This window comes from Vombatus ursinus, unplaced genomic scaffold (assembly GCF_900497805.2).
Source record: "Vombatus ursinus unplaced genomic scaffold, bare-nosed wombat genome assembly UNPS02009062.1, whole genome shotgun sequence".
Taxonomy (NCBI): Eukaryota; Metazoa; Chordata; class Mammalia; order Diprotodontia; family Vombatidae; genus Vombatus; species Vombatus ursinus.
The window spans coordinates 6,202,290-6,217,200 of record NW_020948840.1 but is presented as its reverse complement, the minus strand read 5'-3'; the positions used below and the strand labels follow the sequence as shown (position 1 = coordinate 6,217,200).

General features: G+C 40.7%; 1 protein-coding gene across 3 annotated transcripts in view; it reads left to right on the top strand.

Annotated features, from left to right (window-relative positions):
- The window catches only part of CMIP (c-Maf inducing protein), a 268,371-nt gene that overhangs the window by 179,656 nt on the left and 73,804 nt on the right, over window positions 1–14,911 (top strand). The gene's annotated exons all lie outside the window — the stretch shown is intronic.

Genomic DNA, 14,911 nt, shown 5'->3' with positions numbered 1-14,911 from the left:
ATTTTGTATGACCCTTGAGCTCAGAATAGTTTTTACATTATGAAGTAAAGTGTTGTTTTTTAAAATGTTAAAAATCATTTTTAGCTTGCAGGCCTTGCAAAAACAGGCGGGAGGCTGGATTTGGCCCACTGGCTGCCATTTTCCAACCCCTGGTCTAGACCAAATAGGACAAAACAAAAAACTGGAAGGAGTATTTACTTATTTATTAGGTTAAGCTATTTAGTGAAATTAACTTTAGCACTAATTCCACAGCCCTGTGATCCATAGGTGGAGAGACTGTTCTAAAGGACCCTTCAAGCACTAAAATTCAGTGAGTAAGCAAGCAGATTTTTTTTTTTTTACTGTTTTACAGAATTTAGATTTTGTGGTAGAAGGAAACGTAGATACTGTATTGTTCAGCCTCCTCATTTTACAGATGAGGGCACTAATTCCAGAGAGGGTGTAAGCTACTTAAGTGCTCATGGTTACACTGATGTTAAGTGGCAGAGCCAGAATTCTAGTTCAGGTCCTCTAACACCAAATGTAGACATCTTGCCACTGTATTGTGCAACTAGAGGTACCCCAGAATGGAATTAGCTGCCTTAGAAGGTGATGAGTGCCTCATTACCTCTATACCATGCTCCTTACAGTCACTTCCAGCTCTAGATCCTTGATCCTATGACTTCTGGCTTCAGTGTTTCCTACCACTTTCTACTCTGTGCATTTTTCCTTCCCTCTATTTTTAGTCCCATCGATGCTATTCAAAAGCCTACTCTCCAATACCTTCTAGTAATTTTTTATGTCTACCAACAGCCTCTTAACTTCCTGGCTCCATTGTCAGTTTTCATCAGTGGATTTCAGGATCCCACCTCCCCAACCAGGTTAGCCACAAACAATATATAGATATGACCAATAATAGATAAAGGTGCTTTGGAGAAAAACATATTAGTATATCTTGCCTAGCAGTTTCCTAATTTCCAAAAGGTGGGAGGATGGATTGGGAAAGGCATTGAATAGATAATGACTTACCCAGTAGTCCTATAGAATTATATGGAGTCGTGAGTAGAGAAGAAAGGATGGCCTGGAGCTTTTGGCTGGTGAGGGCTGGGGAAGGTGCACTTGTAGTTCTCTCAGGAATTGAAAGAAAGTTAAGAGGATAAAGAGGTTACTATATGAAGGTGTCTGGCCTCTGAGGGTTTGTTTGCTCCTCTTAGGTGTGTATGATGGTTCAAGTTTTCAAGTTAACTCCTTAGTGGTGTTTGTTCCTTGGGGATAAGGGGGCAGTAACTGCCCTTATTCCTTTTCCTTTGTGTCTTAAGATTCACTTACTGCCTTCCAATCATCTCAACATGAGAAAACTCCATGGGAACAAAGTAGAAAAAAGCAGGAGAGTTGATGACCAGGGTCTAGGCAATGAACAGTGGGGCTGCAATTGGTCGGTGTCAATCTGTTCTTTTGGGGGTAAGAGGGCAGAATTTCTCAGGATGCTTTTTGACAGAGGCCTAAAAGGAGATTTTTCTCATTCTACCAGAGAAGGCCAAAGTATAGCTCTTTGAGCTGAGCAGGCATCTCTTGGTTGGAAATGGTAAAGGGAAGGAGAAAGAGTTCAGATCAGTAGTGCAAACTTGGGTGGGATTGTTTTCTCCTTTCTTTTTTGTCTTCACTTCAGTTGTGTGATGTTGGATAATTTTCTCTGAGGGAGAAACCATGCTTTGACTCCAGGAAAACCCAGGTGATATCTTTTCTCTTTCCTATCTTTTTTTTTTTTTAATAGTAACCTTAACCTTACCAGTTCCTAGAACAGGGTTTCCTAGCCAGAGCAGGTAGGAAGCAGTGATCATAATGTAGAGAAGAAAACCATGTGAGTTGGACAAGGTGGGTCAGTGTCAGGAAGAGCAGTCAGAAAACCAGAGCAGTTGAAATGGCATGCTACACTCTCTCACCTTCACCTTCTTTGTCACAGAACAGAGTAAGGAAGCTAAGTCACTGCTAGCCTTTGTGCTGACTCATCTCTGCTTGAAGGGCAGACAAGGAGTATAACTTGGGTGCTCACTCAGCGTTGAGTGGGAAAGAAGAATATGAAGTTTATGCTTTTTACCCAGGAGGATATTTAACAATATTGGTTACCTCCCTCACAGAGCCAAAGGAAAGGCAGGCCATCAGAAAGGGAGTAACCAGAGAGATTCTAAAAGAGCAACTCCAGTCCCTGCTGATGCTATTAGCCTATTATTTCATAATGGTGGTGATCTGGAAATATCAGGCTCTAAAGCCAACTGAATTCTCTTGGCAGCAGGTGTTTGGTGGAGTGGCTAATTGACCCTGAGTAGATGCCAAGACCATGGAAGGTGCTACCATCCCAGAGGATCCCCAAGCACCCTAGAGCACCAATATAGTGGTTTTCAAAACCAGTAGAAAGGGATTATGTCCGCTATTACTCATGTGCATCCGCCTCTGGGGAGATGTACTGGGACCTCATTGAGGCAAGAAGCCAACAAGACTTTTTCCAATTCAAACTTAAGAGTGATATCAGATAGCACCACACTTGTTCTACTGGCCTTCTTCCTAAATAGGAGTGGAGGAGAGAAGAATGTTGGAAGATAAGAGCCTCTTTTATCTTCTGAATGGCTTGAAATCCTCTAACCTGTTTTAGGGCTGGGATGATGCAGCCATAGCACAAAAGTGGTCAAAACCAATTAACCATTTACCAAATTTAGCCCAGTAAATGAGTTGTATAGGTTTTACAGTAGGCAGAGGCCTTAGAAGCCATTGAGCTTACCCCCTAATTTTATATATGAGGAAAGAGGCCCAGCTAAGGGTCCTAGGATTACTCAAAATCACATAGCTAGTAAATAACAGAACTGTCATTATAGCCCAGGTCCTCTGAGAAGAGAAGACATAGGAAAGATATGATAACTCTCTTTAGGTAGTTCACTCAATCACGGAATTTCAGAGTTGGAAGGGACTGAGGATGTAAAAACAAAAACAAAATAGTCTGTGACCTCAAGGAGTTTATATTCACCTATGTGAAACATATATGCATAAAAGTAAATGTAAAATATGTCCAAATTGAATAAAAGATAATTTCAGAATGAGGGGAGCACTAGCAGCTAGTGTATCAGAAAAGGTTTGATGTAGAATGTGGCTCTTGCAATGAATTCTGTAGAAAGCTAGGGAGTTCAAGACACAAAGGTGAGGAGCAAGTAAATTCCAGACTTGGCAGATGGTCTGTGCAAAGGCTCATAGATATGAGATAGAAGGTCATGGGTGCAGAACAGCAGGTAGAGGCCACTTTGACTGGAGTAATGTGCAGTAATTCTGGGAAGGCAGGTTCAAGCCAAACTGTGAAGGGATTAAGTGCCAAAGTTTAGAGTTTGTATCTTATCCTAGAGGCCAAAGAGAAACTCTACAGCTTTTTGAATAGGGGCATGACATGTGGGCATGTCATAGGGGCAGACCTGTGCTTTGGAAATATCAGTCCATTTAGAGTACACATCAAAGGGGAGACCTGAGGGAGTGATGGAGACCCAATAGGAGGCTAGTACAATAGCACAGGTGAGAGGTGGCAGCGGCCATGTGAACAGAGAGAAAGAGAGAGAGAGAGATTGTGGAGATAGAATCAACGAGATTTGTCAAATGATTGATTATGTGGGGTGAAGGAAAGTGAAGAAGTGATGATGATTCCAAGTTAGTAACCTTGGACTTCCAGGATGATGGTGGTGCTCTTGTCAGAAACAGGAAAATCATCTAGTACAACAGCTGCGTGAAAAATAGTCCCGTTGATAACATACCCAACAAGTAGGCATCCAGTCTTTGCTCGAAAATGTCCAATGGGGAGTATACATACGGAGACCTGTGATGTGGTGTATTGTGAAGATCAAATGAAATGATAATTGTAAAGTACTTAGCACAGTATCTGGCACACAGGAAACACTATACATGTTGTTGTTGTTGTTGTTGTTGCTGTTTTGAGATTGGATTTGCTCTGCTTGTCCCCAGCAGATAAAGCAAGGCAATGGATAGAAAGTGTAGAGAGGCAGACTTGATATAAGAGAAGACTTTCCAACAATTAAAGCTGTCCCAAAGTACACCAGGCTGTCTTTCTTCATCTTTAGAAATCTTTAAGCAAAAGTTGGATGGCCATTTGTCAAGGCTATTGGAGATGGGGTTTTGATTCAGGGTCAAGTTTGGAGTGAATGGCTGCTAAAATCCCTTCTAATTTTAACATTCTATGATTTTAATTCTGTTACAACTATGCTATCATCCTCAGTGAAGCTGGGACTGTTTTCTATTGGCTTGGGGCTTTGTCATGTGTCTGTAGCGAATTTGTTACACCCACTTCTAAGCCACCTCTGGACATCCCTACCCAATATGGGCTCAAGGAATAGACAAACAACTTTAGCCTGGGAAGAAGAATGGGGGTACATCAAATTGGGTAGGGCCCAAACCACCACATATATGATCCATCAGTCTCAAATAACTATCCTCGGAAAATTTCACCACAGATGGAGAGAGATTCCCTTTCTGACATCAGTAAGGACTTGTTCCAAGCCCTTTCCTAAACATGCTCTCCCCCTGCCCTGAAAAGAAAGAATCAAGCTTAACATTTAAACTTATATTTCCTAAGTAAAGAAACTCTACTTCTGGAGAGTGGCACTTAGTGACACAAATGACATGTCAGGGAACTGATCCTTTTAAAGAAAAGATTCCCCTCTGCAGAAAGACCTTGCTGCTCCTCTGGAAGGGAGGAGGAAGCTAGTGGAGCTTATTCAGATATACCAATAAACAAAGCATATACCATTTAGCACTAAGAGCCCCGTTTCAAATACTTAGTTAAAGAAACCACAGAGGGACAACAGATTGGGGCCACTAATGTGAGGTTAGAAAACAGCATCCTTATTTGGGAATAGAGAAGTTCCCTTATCCTGACAGGAAGGAAGAAGACAGCTTTGTATCTCCCATCTGGGAACTGCATTTGAAGAGTTTGGCACCCCCACATAGACACAGTTCTCTCTCACATTGAACCAACCCCAAGGGAGTAGAATTTCTGGTACAGTATTCATATTCTATGACTTGTTTTGGGCACTGCTAATAATGAGTTGTTTTGTCAGGATATACTCTTTTTTTTTATTAATTGTGTGTGTGTGTGTGTGTTTTTTTAAGGTTTGCTACATTCTTAAGTGCAATTTTTTTTTTTTCAGCTTTGAGGCCAGGGTTTCTCCAATGGGAACACAATTATATATACGTCAGTGGAAAGATGTGGTTTGTTAAACAGAAATTCTTTTTATAGCCACTTACCAGGAATGCACCTGTTTCATGAAATGAGATACACCTGTGTTGTGTTCATGACTAAGGGGAGATGTGGTCACTTCTTCAGATCTCTGAAGTGGCCATCATAGGAAAGAGGGATTAGACCTGTTCCGCAGAATCAAGAACAGTGGGTGAAAGCTCCAGACAGACAAAAGTCAACTGCTTCTCACAATAAGCACCATCTAATAATGGAACAAGTCGTTTCACAAAAGCAGAGACCAAACAAGGCCTTGTCAAGGGTGTCACAGAAGAGATTCCAGTGCTGTGTAGATTAGACTAGGTGAGGCAGTGGTATAGTGAAAGGGACCTGGTTTTAGAATTAGAGAAACTGGATTTTGAATCTTATTTTGAATCCTATCTCTGTCACTGACTACCAGTGTGATGTAGGCAACTCACCTCCCACCCTGGCCCAGATCCAGCCCTTAATTTTCTGATGTTTAAAATGAGAAGGTTGGGCAAGAAAAATAGACAGATGATCAACAAAGCCCATCCTGCCCAGAATTCCCACGATTCTCTGTCCTCTGAGGTACCTTCCAGCTGTGAGAGTTTGTGAGTCAGTGATGACTCTGTGACTGATTCACGAGGAGATACAGCATCACTGTCACCAAATCTACTTTCTGCATCCCTTCCCCCTTCACACTGCTGAGACAGTTGTGGGCCTGAGATCGGACAGTGTGGATTCAGGCCAGCCCAGAAACAGGCAGGAGGAGGCTAGAGGGCAGTTCAGAGTTTGTGGTACTCAGAAAGCTTCAGCTAGTTTGGCAGAGGGAATCAGCATAGGTTTCCTTCTGTCCTTCTCACTCAAGAAAATTTAATATGAGCCCAGGGGGTGTGCTTCCCCCAGCGTTTTAGGCCACAGTATGTTTGAGTAAGGGGAAACTCATCAGAATGTCAGAATATATAGTTCTTTTCTCTTCCAGTCCTTTAGGGAGTAACTAGGTGGGCATTGCTTAGTGCTTTTGTCTAGAATTTCAGATTTACAGTCTTCATGGCTTCCAGGGCATTTTTGAGGGGACCCCCATTTTCATATCTACATTCATTCATTTTCATATGGGTCACCCACCATAGATCTTTTTAAATTTTCCCACTTCTCATTCTCTGGTCCTCCCTAATATCTCTTTCTTGCCTCTCTCATGTCCAACCTCTGCTCTTCTCTCCGTTACCCTCTATCACTGACACTCAGACTTGGCTGCTTGTGAACATATTCTTTTCCTGATCTGTCCTTGACCACCTTTTTTATTTTCTTGTCTTTTTTCTCTCCTATCCTCATTTTCCTTGAGTCTTCTGAGACTTTAAAATCAAAATTAGTAGGGATATCAACATATTCCTATTCTTCTACAGATGTTTCTGAGCACCCAGTACTGTTTTCAGCAGTGTTAGTGAGGATGTTCTCTATGTCAAGATTACATTGATATCTCTGTGCTGAAGATATCTCTGGTGGGAACTTCTTTCCAGCTTTTAACCAGCTGTAGAAAGGGGTGCCTTGCCTGATTGCTATGAAAGAAGGAAAAATAGAGAGTGTTGTATATTAGGAAGAGCTTTGGATTTGAAGTCAGCACGAAAAGTGGCTATCTAAAGCCACCTCGTCTTTCTAGGCCTTGGTATTTTCAAATGTAAAATTAAAAGATTGGACTGTGTGAAGGTCCCTTACAGCTCTACCCAATGAATTTTGTGCTCTTCCTGTCTTTCTCATTAATAGAGATGCTTTCCTCCCAAATATCCAGTTGTTTCTGAGGTCTTTTCTTTTTTTTTTGCACGAGGCAATTGGGGTTTAGTGACTTGCCCAGGGTCACACAGCTAGTAAGTATCAAGTGTCTGCTCTGAGATCAGATTTGAACTCAGGTCCTCTGGACTCCCGGGCTGGGCTCTATCTCCTGTGCCACATAGCTGCCCTGGTCTTTTGCTTTTCAAGTCACATATTCAAGCTTAGTTAACTTGTGGATGTGTGAATGTCTCAGGAGAAGTAGTCTCCCTTCCAAAGGCATGAGAGCCTGATAAGATGAGAAAGATGAGATTTAGGCACTTGGCAGAGTAAGGAGATGAATATGGTTATCTGTGCTGGTTGAATAATGTGTTTTTCCTCAGATATGACTTAGCTATTTCTCCACCATTGTGAAGACCATGCCAAGCTATTCATACTCCCCTACTTTGTGTTTTTATGACCAAAGAACCAGAATCAAGGGCCCAATTTGTGACCAGTGAGTGAATTTTATCTATTTGACACCTATGGAAATCTAATGATATTGCCTCATTAGCTCTGTGCTCTAAACCTTCTGAGATTATGGGCCAGCCTACATTTCATCATTAGGTTTTAATTTGGGAAAAGTAGAACACAAATACTAAACCAGAGGTGGGAAATGTATGGCTTCAAGGCCACAGGTGGCCTTCTAGGTCCTTGGGTGCAGCTTTTTGACTGAGTCCAAGTTTTACAGAACAAATCCTTTTATTAAGGGAATTTGTTCTGTGAAGTTTGGATTCAGTGAAATTTTAGTAACTTAAGTATGATTCTATGATGCTGTGATTCTCTGGGGCACATCGTTAGTGGTGCTCACATGCCCTATTGTCCTTAAATTACCATTACAAAGACCTAATTATCCTTATATCCATCATGAAACAACAAACCAATCATTCAATCAACAAATTACAATACTTGTCTCAAAGGGCTAGCAAGAGGAAAGAACAGTAAAACCTTTTCAAGTATAAGGACCCATTTAAGTTGTTCATAGATTTCCTATACACACACACATACACCCATAGCAAGTAGTATTTGTTGATTGAGAAAATACATAGTGACAAAATCCACTATGAATTTAGTGATTTTTAAAAATGAATTTATTTTATAAATCACAATAAATATACATATGTGTAAAAGATGACTCAGTCTACAAAAGCATGTTTGCTTGCTTATTATACTCAATCTTTTGATGAGATGGACCCCTTGCAATAACTCTGGGCATCATCTCCACCCCAAGAATCTGTAATATACTTGTTGTAATTGTTTCCTTAAAGCTATACCAATAAGAGTATTTATTCCTAGTCCTACTACTTGTAATAGTAATAATATGTTTACTTCAATGATGGTTGTGATATTAATTAGGAGACATTAGCACATCCAAATGCTATTGGTAGAATTTCTCAACATGATTAGTTAAGCTTGGGTTGACTTTTTTGTTTCTAATTATGATTGCTGAATTCATAGGATCATCAATATAGAGCTGGAAGAGGACTTAGAGGTCATCTAGTCTAATTTTTTTGTTTTACTTACAAAGAAACTGAGTCCCCAGAAGCTTAAGTAACTTAACTGAAGTCACACAAATAGGCACGGACTTATGGGAGCTAATAGTGATTGTGAATTTAGCCCCATAGTCACAGAGCTGAAGCTGTGTGTTAGGATGGGAATAAAAATTTCCTAACAGGCAGGGTCTTCTGATGTTTTGACCACCATTGCACAAGAACCAGCTGAGGAACTTAGCTTCTACAAATTTAAGGATTCTCGGTGCCTGAATTAGTGACAGAGATGCTAGTGGATTGGAAAGTAATTTTTGAGGGCCCCAGCCAGGTTTGATAGCCTACATACTGTTGGCCACAGGTCACCAAATCCCAGGTTGTTTACTGTGTGAGGGGAGGAGAGAGAGATAGAGAGAGAGACAGAGACAGTGACAGAGACAGAGGGATAAAGAGAGAAAAAGGTGGCACAGTGGATAGAGCACTGGCCCTGAAATCAGGAGGACCTGAGTTCAAATGTGGCCTCAGACCAAACATTTGACACTTACTAGTTGTGTGACTCTGGGCAAATCACTTAACTCCAATTGCCTAAATGAAAAAAAGAGAGAGAGACAAAAAGAGACAGAGAAAGGCAGATAGAGGAGACAGAGATGGGGAGGGGGAGGGGGAGGGCAAGGAGAGAGAGCATTTATTAAATACTTAGGATTTTCTAGGCACTCTGGTAAGTGCTGGGGATATAAATACAAGCAAACAAAATGTCTCCTATCCTGAAGGAACTTGGGTTCTAATAGAAGACAATACATAAAAGGGAGTTGGAAAGTAGGAGTGGGGTATGGTGAAGGTAGGAGAGGCTGCTGTTAAGAAAGTAGAGGAATGGAGAGCGGGTTGAACTAGGGAAGGCAACAAACATTTGTTAAGTACCTGCTATGTGCCAGTCACTGTGTTAAGTACTTTATAAAAATTATCTAGGGCAGCTAGGTGACTCAGTGGATAGAGCACTAGCCCTGAAGTCAGGAGGACCTGAGTTCAAATCTGACCTCAGATCAAACACTTGACACTTACTAGCTGTGTGACCCTGGGCAAGTCACTTAACCCCAGTTGCCTTAAAAAATAAATAAATAAATAAAAATTAAAAAATAAATAAAAATTATCTCATTTGATTCTCACAACCACCCTAGGAGGTAGGTGCTATTATTTATCCCCATTTTACAGTTGAGACTGAGGCAAACAGAGGTGCAATGACTTGCCCAGAGTCACACAGTTTAATAATCTGGACCTAGTACTCTCTCCACTGTTAGATGGTTGCCCTAAGAGTGAAGCAAGTGTTGGGGGGTGGGCTCCTTGGGTAATGGTGGTTGGGCCAAAGGACTTGCCAATCAGAAGAGCAGGGCCCAGGGAAAGATTCCTAACATGGCTCATCTCTGCAACTATTTAACTGGCCATTTGGCATTTATACCTAGTACCCTCAGACCTAGAATCTTCCCCTCAGAGTGATACCAACTGACAACTTCTTTATGAAAAGTACACTTTGGTTGTTCATTATCTGAGAGTCTTGAGCAACAATTTGTTTCTCCTAAAACCTGTTTCTCTTCTGTAAAGATGATGAGTTGTAGAGCAATCATAAAGGGGTGGAGGAGAATTCTATCATCGGTTTTACTCTATATAAGACACAGAGTGAGCTGCAGAATAAGCAACAGAATCCTAATTGAGGGGAGGGCTATAGTTGCAAAGATGTTGGACTTGGAGTTAGAGGTCCCGAGTTAAAATCTTGGCTTTGTTACTTAAAATCCTGGTGACCTAAGCCAACTCCCAACCTATCTTCATCTGTAAAATGAGGGGAATTGATGTAGAAAATCCCTGAAGTTCTTCACAGGATTAAGTACTATGATCCTGTGTCTTACTAGGCCAGAAGATACAAAGCCACTTATTTTTTCTTATCAAACTTTGGGGCCCTTGGATGTTGAAATTGGGGTTAAAAACTGAAGAGCTCTAAAGTTCCTGCCGGAATTCTCCTGAAAGCTGTCTCTGAAGCAATCTTGGGCTTCACTGACACCAGCAGAAGTCCCCAGGTAGTGCCCACGACTCTGCCTGACATCACTGATGATGCAGGTATCCGGGCCACAGGTGCACAGAGACAGGGTAGTGATAGGGCTGAGCCAAAGGGGCTTATGCAACACGGCTCATCAAAGGGGAAGGAGCAGGGCTGGAAACTTTGCTTTCAGGCCTCAGGAAGGAAGGATACAGGCCTTTACCAAATTTTATCTCACCCAGGCTTTCCTTCATTAAGTAATGACTGCTGTTCTGCCCTCAGGCCCCTCCTTAAAGGGGTTTCCCAAACCTGCAGGGTGTTTGTGATACAGATGAACCTTGAGATGATTATATTTCTTCCCAGTAGGGAGCTTCACCTGTCTTCCCTTCCTCTTTCAATGCAAGCCCACTCCAGACAGACAACTGGCTACCTCCCCACTAGTGAGTGCACCTGTCATGGCATGAGGGAGGGGATACAGAGCCAGAATCCTGGGGTTTTCTTGGAAGCAGTTAACTACATTGAGGAGGCAGTCTCTTGGGGGAGGGGAGTGATACTTGAGCAGTCTGGATTCACATTCTCATTCTCTGAGTCACCCAGCTAAGGTCTGAAATCACAGAGATCTCTTTCCTGCTTTCTAATGAATGTATATTTGCCCTAGTTATTATTACTATACATTATCATTGATGATGCTGGATGTACCAGTAAGCCAAATTTTTTTGGAGTTTTTGGAGCTTCTGTCTTCTAAGACTATATTCCAGGACATCTCCTGTAAATGAAAGAAGATAGATATCCAAGGTCAAATCATCTTCAAAACTAAGGTCTAGCCTTTTACTTTGATGACCTGTTCCTTAGGAAGAAACAATTTATTTCTGAATATAAAATACTAAACTTTAAATGATGCTTGGCTGGCTCGGGTTGTGTGGTCACTTAGTCAATGCTTAAGCCTTTTAAAAGATGATTAATGTTTATAGGATCAGAGATTTAGAGCTTTAGGGACTAGACAGATCATCAAGGCCAAACCTCCCTCCACTTCACAAATAAGGAGACCCAGTGAAAGCAAGCTCATTGCCCATGATGACATAATACAGTATAGCAGAGCAAGAATTTGAACCCTAGTCCTTTGGTTCCAAAACCAGTGCTCTTTCCATTATAATATACTGCCTGCTCACCTAATTCTTCAGGCATGTGGCCCAGCCTAGGTTATGAAATTACTGACCTAGTTCTTTCTCCACTGGGGACATAAGAGACTAGAGTGCCATAAACCTGTTGAGGGGCATTCTCTTTGGTTTTTAGTCTTCCCTCTACTTCTCTCTCCCCTTTGATAGTGTTCCTGAACCAGTTTTTAAAATTTTAACATTTATCTTTTGTTTTTATATTTACCATCATTTTTAAATTTTCCACATTTCTACCTGGCAAACCATCCCTTAAAACTAATGATAATAATGATGATGATGATAAAAATTAAATAGTTCAGCAAATTAATGCATAGATTGAGTGTTTGGCAGCATATTCAGTGTTCTATACCCATAACTTCCTGGACCTCTGCAAAGAAGGGAAACAATTACTGTATCTTCTCTTTAGAGACATTAGAGTTCTTTTTATCTTTATAATTATACAACTTTCTGTTTCTTTTTTGGTTTGTTTCCATTGATGTTTTATATACGTGAGGGGCTGTATATGCATTTTAAACTATGAATCAGTTCATAAATTTTCATGCTTTTCTTTTTCTTTTCTTTGTGTGTGTGTGTGTGTGTGTGTGTGTGTGTGTGTGTGGCAATCAGGGTTAAGTGACTTGCCCAGGGTCACACAGCTACATGCTTTTCTTTATTCTTCATAGTCATCACTTTTTATAGTATAGTTCTGTTCCATTGTATTCATGTGTCACAGGTACTTTAGCAATTTCCCCAGTCAGTAGACACCTGCTTTGCTACTAGAGAAGAGGTATCATTAAAAAAAAAAAAAAATCCAGTGGCCTTATTCTCAGTCCTCATTCTCCTCTACCTCTCTGCAGTTTTTGACATCGTTGATCACTCTCTCCTCCTTGATACACTTTTGTCTGTAGGTTTTTGGGACACTACACTCTCCTACTTCTCTTCCTACCTATCTGATCACTCCTTCTTAGTCTCCTTTGCTGGATCTTCTTCCAAATCACACTCTCTTACCATGGGTGTCCCTTAGGGTTCTGTCCTGGGCTTCTCTTCACCCTCTATATGCTTCACTTGGTGATGTCATCAGCTTCCATGGATTTAATTACCATCTCTACGCAGATGATTCTCAAATCTACCTATTCTGCCCTAATCTCTCTGCTGACTTCTGATCTCCAACTGCCTTTCAGACATTTCAGACTGAATGTCCAAAAGACATCTTAAACTCAACATGCCCAGAACCGAACTCATTATCTTTTCCCCTAAACCTTCCCTGGCTTCAAGTCCCAGATAAAATCCCATCTTTATCCGGAAGCTTTTCCCAACTCCTCTTAATTCTAATACCTTCCCTCTGTTAATTATTTCCCAGTTAGCCTGTATATAGCTTGCTTTGTGTATATTTGTTTTCCTCATTAGAATGTCAGCTCCTTGAGGGCAGGGATTGTCATTTGCCTATTTTTTGTCCCCTGCTCTTAGCACAGTGTCTGGCACTTAGTAGGCACTTAATAAATGTTTACTGATAGATTGATCCTAAGTAGGGGGCTGGCCTAGAAGCCAAGAAGATCTGAGTTCAATTTTTGCCTTTGCCACATACTCACTTTGTGACCTTGGGCAAATCACTTAAATTTCAAGGGATCATAGGCAACACTCTAAGACTAAGTTGCAGGGTTTCCTTACCCAAAGTATGGAAGGAAATCTGTGTTGCTAATTACCGTGGAGACTACTGGTTCTTAGCAAGCCTTCAACTCAAATAGAGGCTTAATTTTGTGTGAGCCTAGATGAAGGAGAGATTCTGAGAGTGGGGACAGAGGAAGGATTTTTTTCCCCTTTTATGTTTGGAAAGAGAACTTACTTATCTCATCTTAAGCTCAAAGGGAAAGGCAAAAAGAGTGATCACCTTCTCCTTTCAGTTCCCATAGTACTTTGTTCATACTTATGATACCTGGAAATTCTGCTTTGCACCCAATCGTTTATGTCCACGTATTACCCCCTCTAGGCTGCAGGCGCCAGGAAGTCAGCGAACCTTATTCATCTTTGTATTCCCTGTGGGCAAAGGGCTTTGGACTGTAAATATTTGTTGAGTGAATGAATGAGTAAGTGAATAAGGAAGTCAGTGAATAGAAAGCCAACACAACAAATTTGTTGGTTATTTTGATGGGCTAGTAACTGTAGACACAGTAATTTTCCTATGTACATTGGCCCCCATTTTAAGACCCCTAAAATTCTGTACCATGACTTGCAAGATTTCAGATGGATACTATACAATGTATGTGGCAATAAAATGGATCTTTCTAACTGAAACAAGTAACAGTTCCCATAATTATAGGGGACAATTTGCCCCTGAACACCCCATTTTCCTCTATAAAATAGGAACATGCTTTTACTTTTTTAAAAAAAATCTGTTTTCCTGAATTCTATTTAATTTACAATAGTATGAAGAATGACTTAAGAAAAAAGTTAAAAAAAGAACTATTACCTCTATTTACTGGTAACCAGAGGAAAATTCCATAGTCCAACCTGCTAAATTGTATCTCAAAGCCAAGACCTTGTTTGGTTTCGTAGAAGGAGGTTGCATGGTTGCCACGCGTCATAGAATTTATGGAAGGGGCCTTAGTGATCATGAAGTCTAGCAATTCTCAACCTATGGGTGAAGGCCTCCTGGGGGTAGGGAGGGATGGAGTTACTTAAAAGGGTCCCTAAATCTATATATATATATATATATATATATATATATACACCAAGTCTTATTTTGTCATATTAAATCAATGAATATTAAATATAATGATCATGACAGGAATCTGAGGAATTTTTGGACACTAAATAAGAAAGGATTTTCATTCTCAAAAAAGTTCTATTTCACTTTTTACAGGTGGGGGAATTGAAGTTCAAATTTAAAAAAAAAAACTTGCCCAAAGGTCGTACAGATAGTAAGAGAACTAGGATTTGAACCCATCATCTGTACTGCTCTTTGCTGCCTGAGTTAATAGCTTTAAAACTAGAAGGGACCATAGATGTCTAGTTCAGCTCCGTCATTTTAAAAGTTTTATTTGTATCATAGTCATTTCAGTTATGTCCCTGCTAAACCCACCACCAGTGACCTTTCTCTTATAACAAAGAAAAAAAGTTAAAACCAAAGAACACATAATCACATCTCACAGTATCTGCAACAATCCATGCCCATAGTTTCCCATCTCTCCAACAAAAAGAGGAAGGTGTATTTCTCATC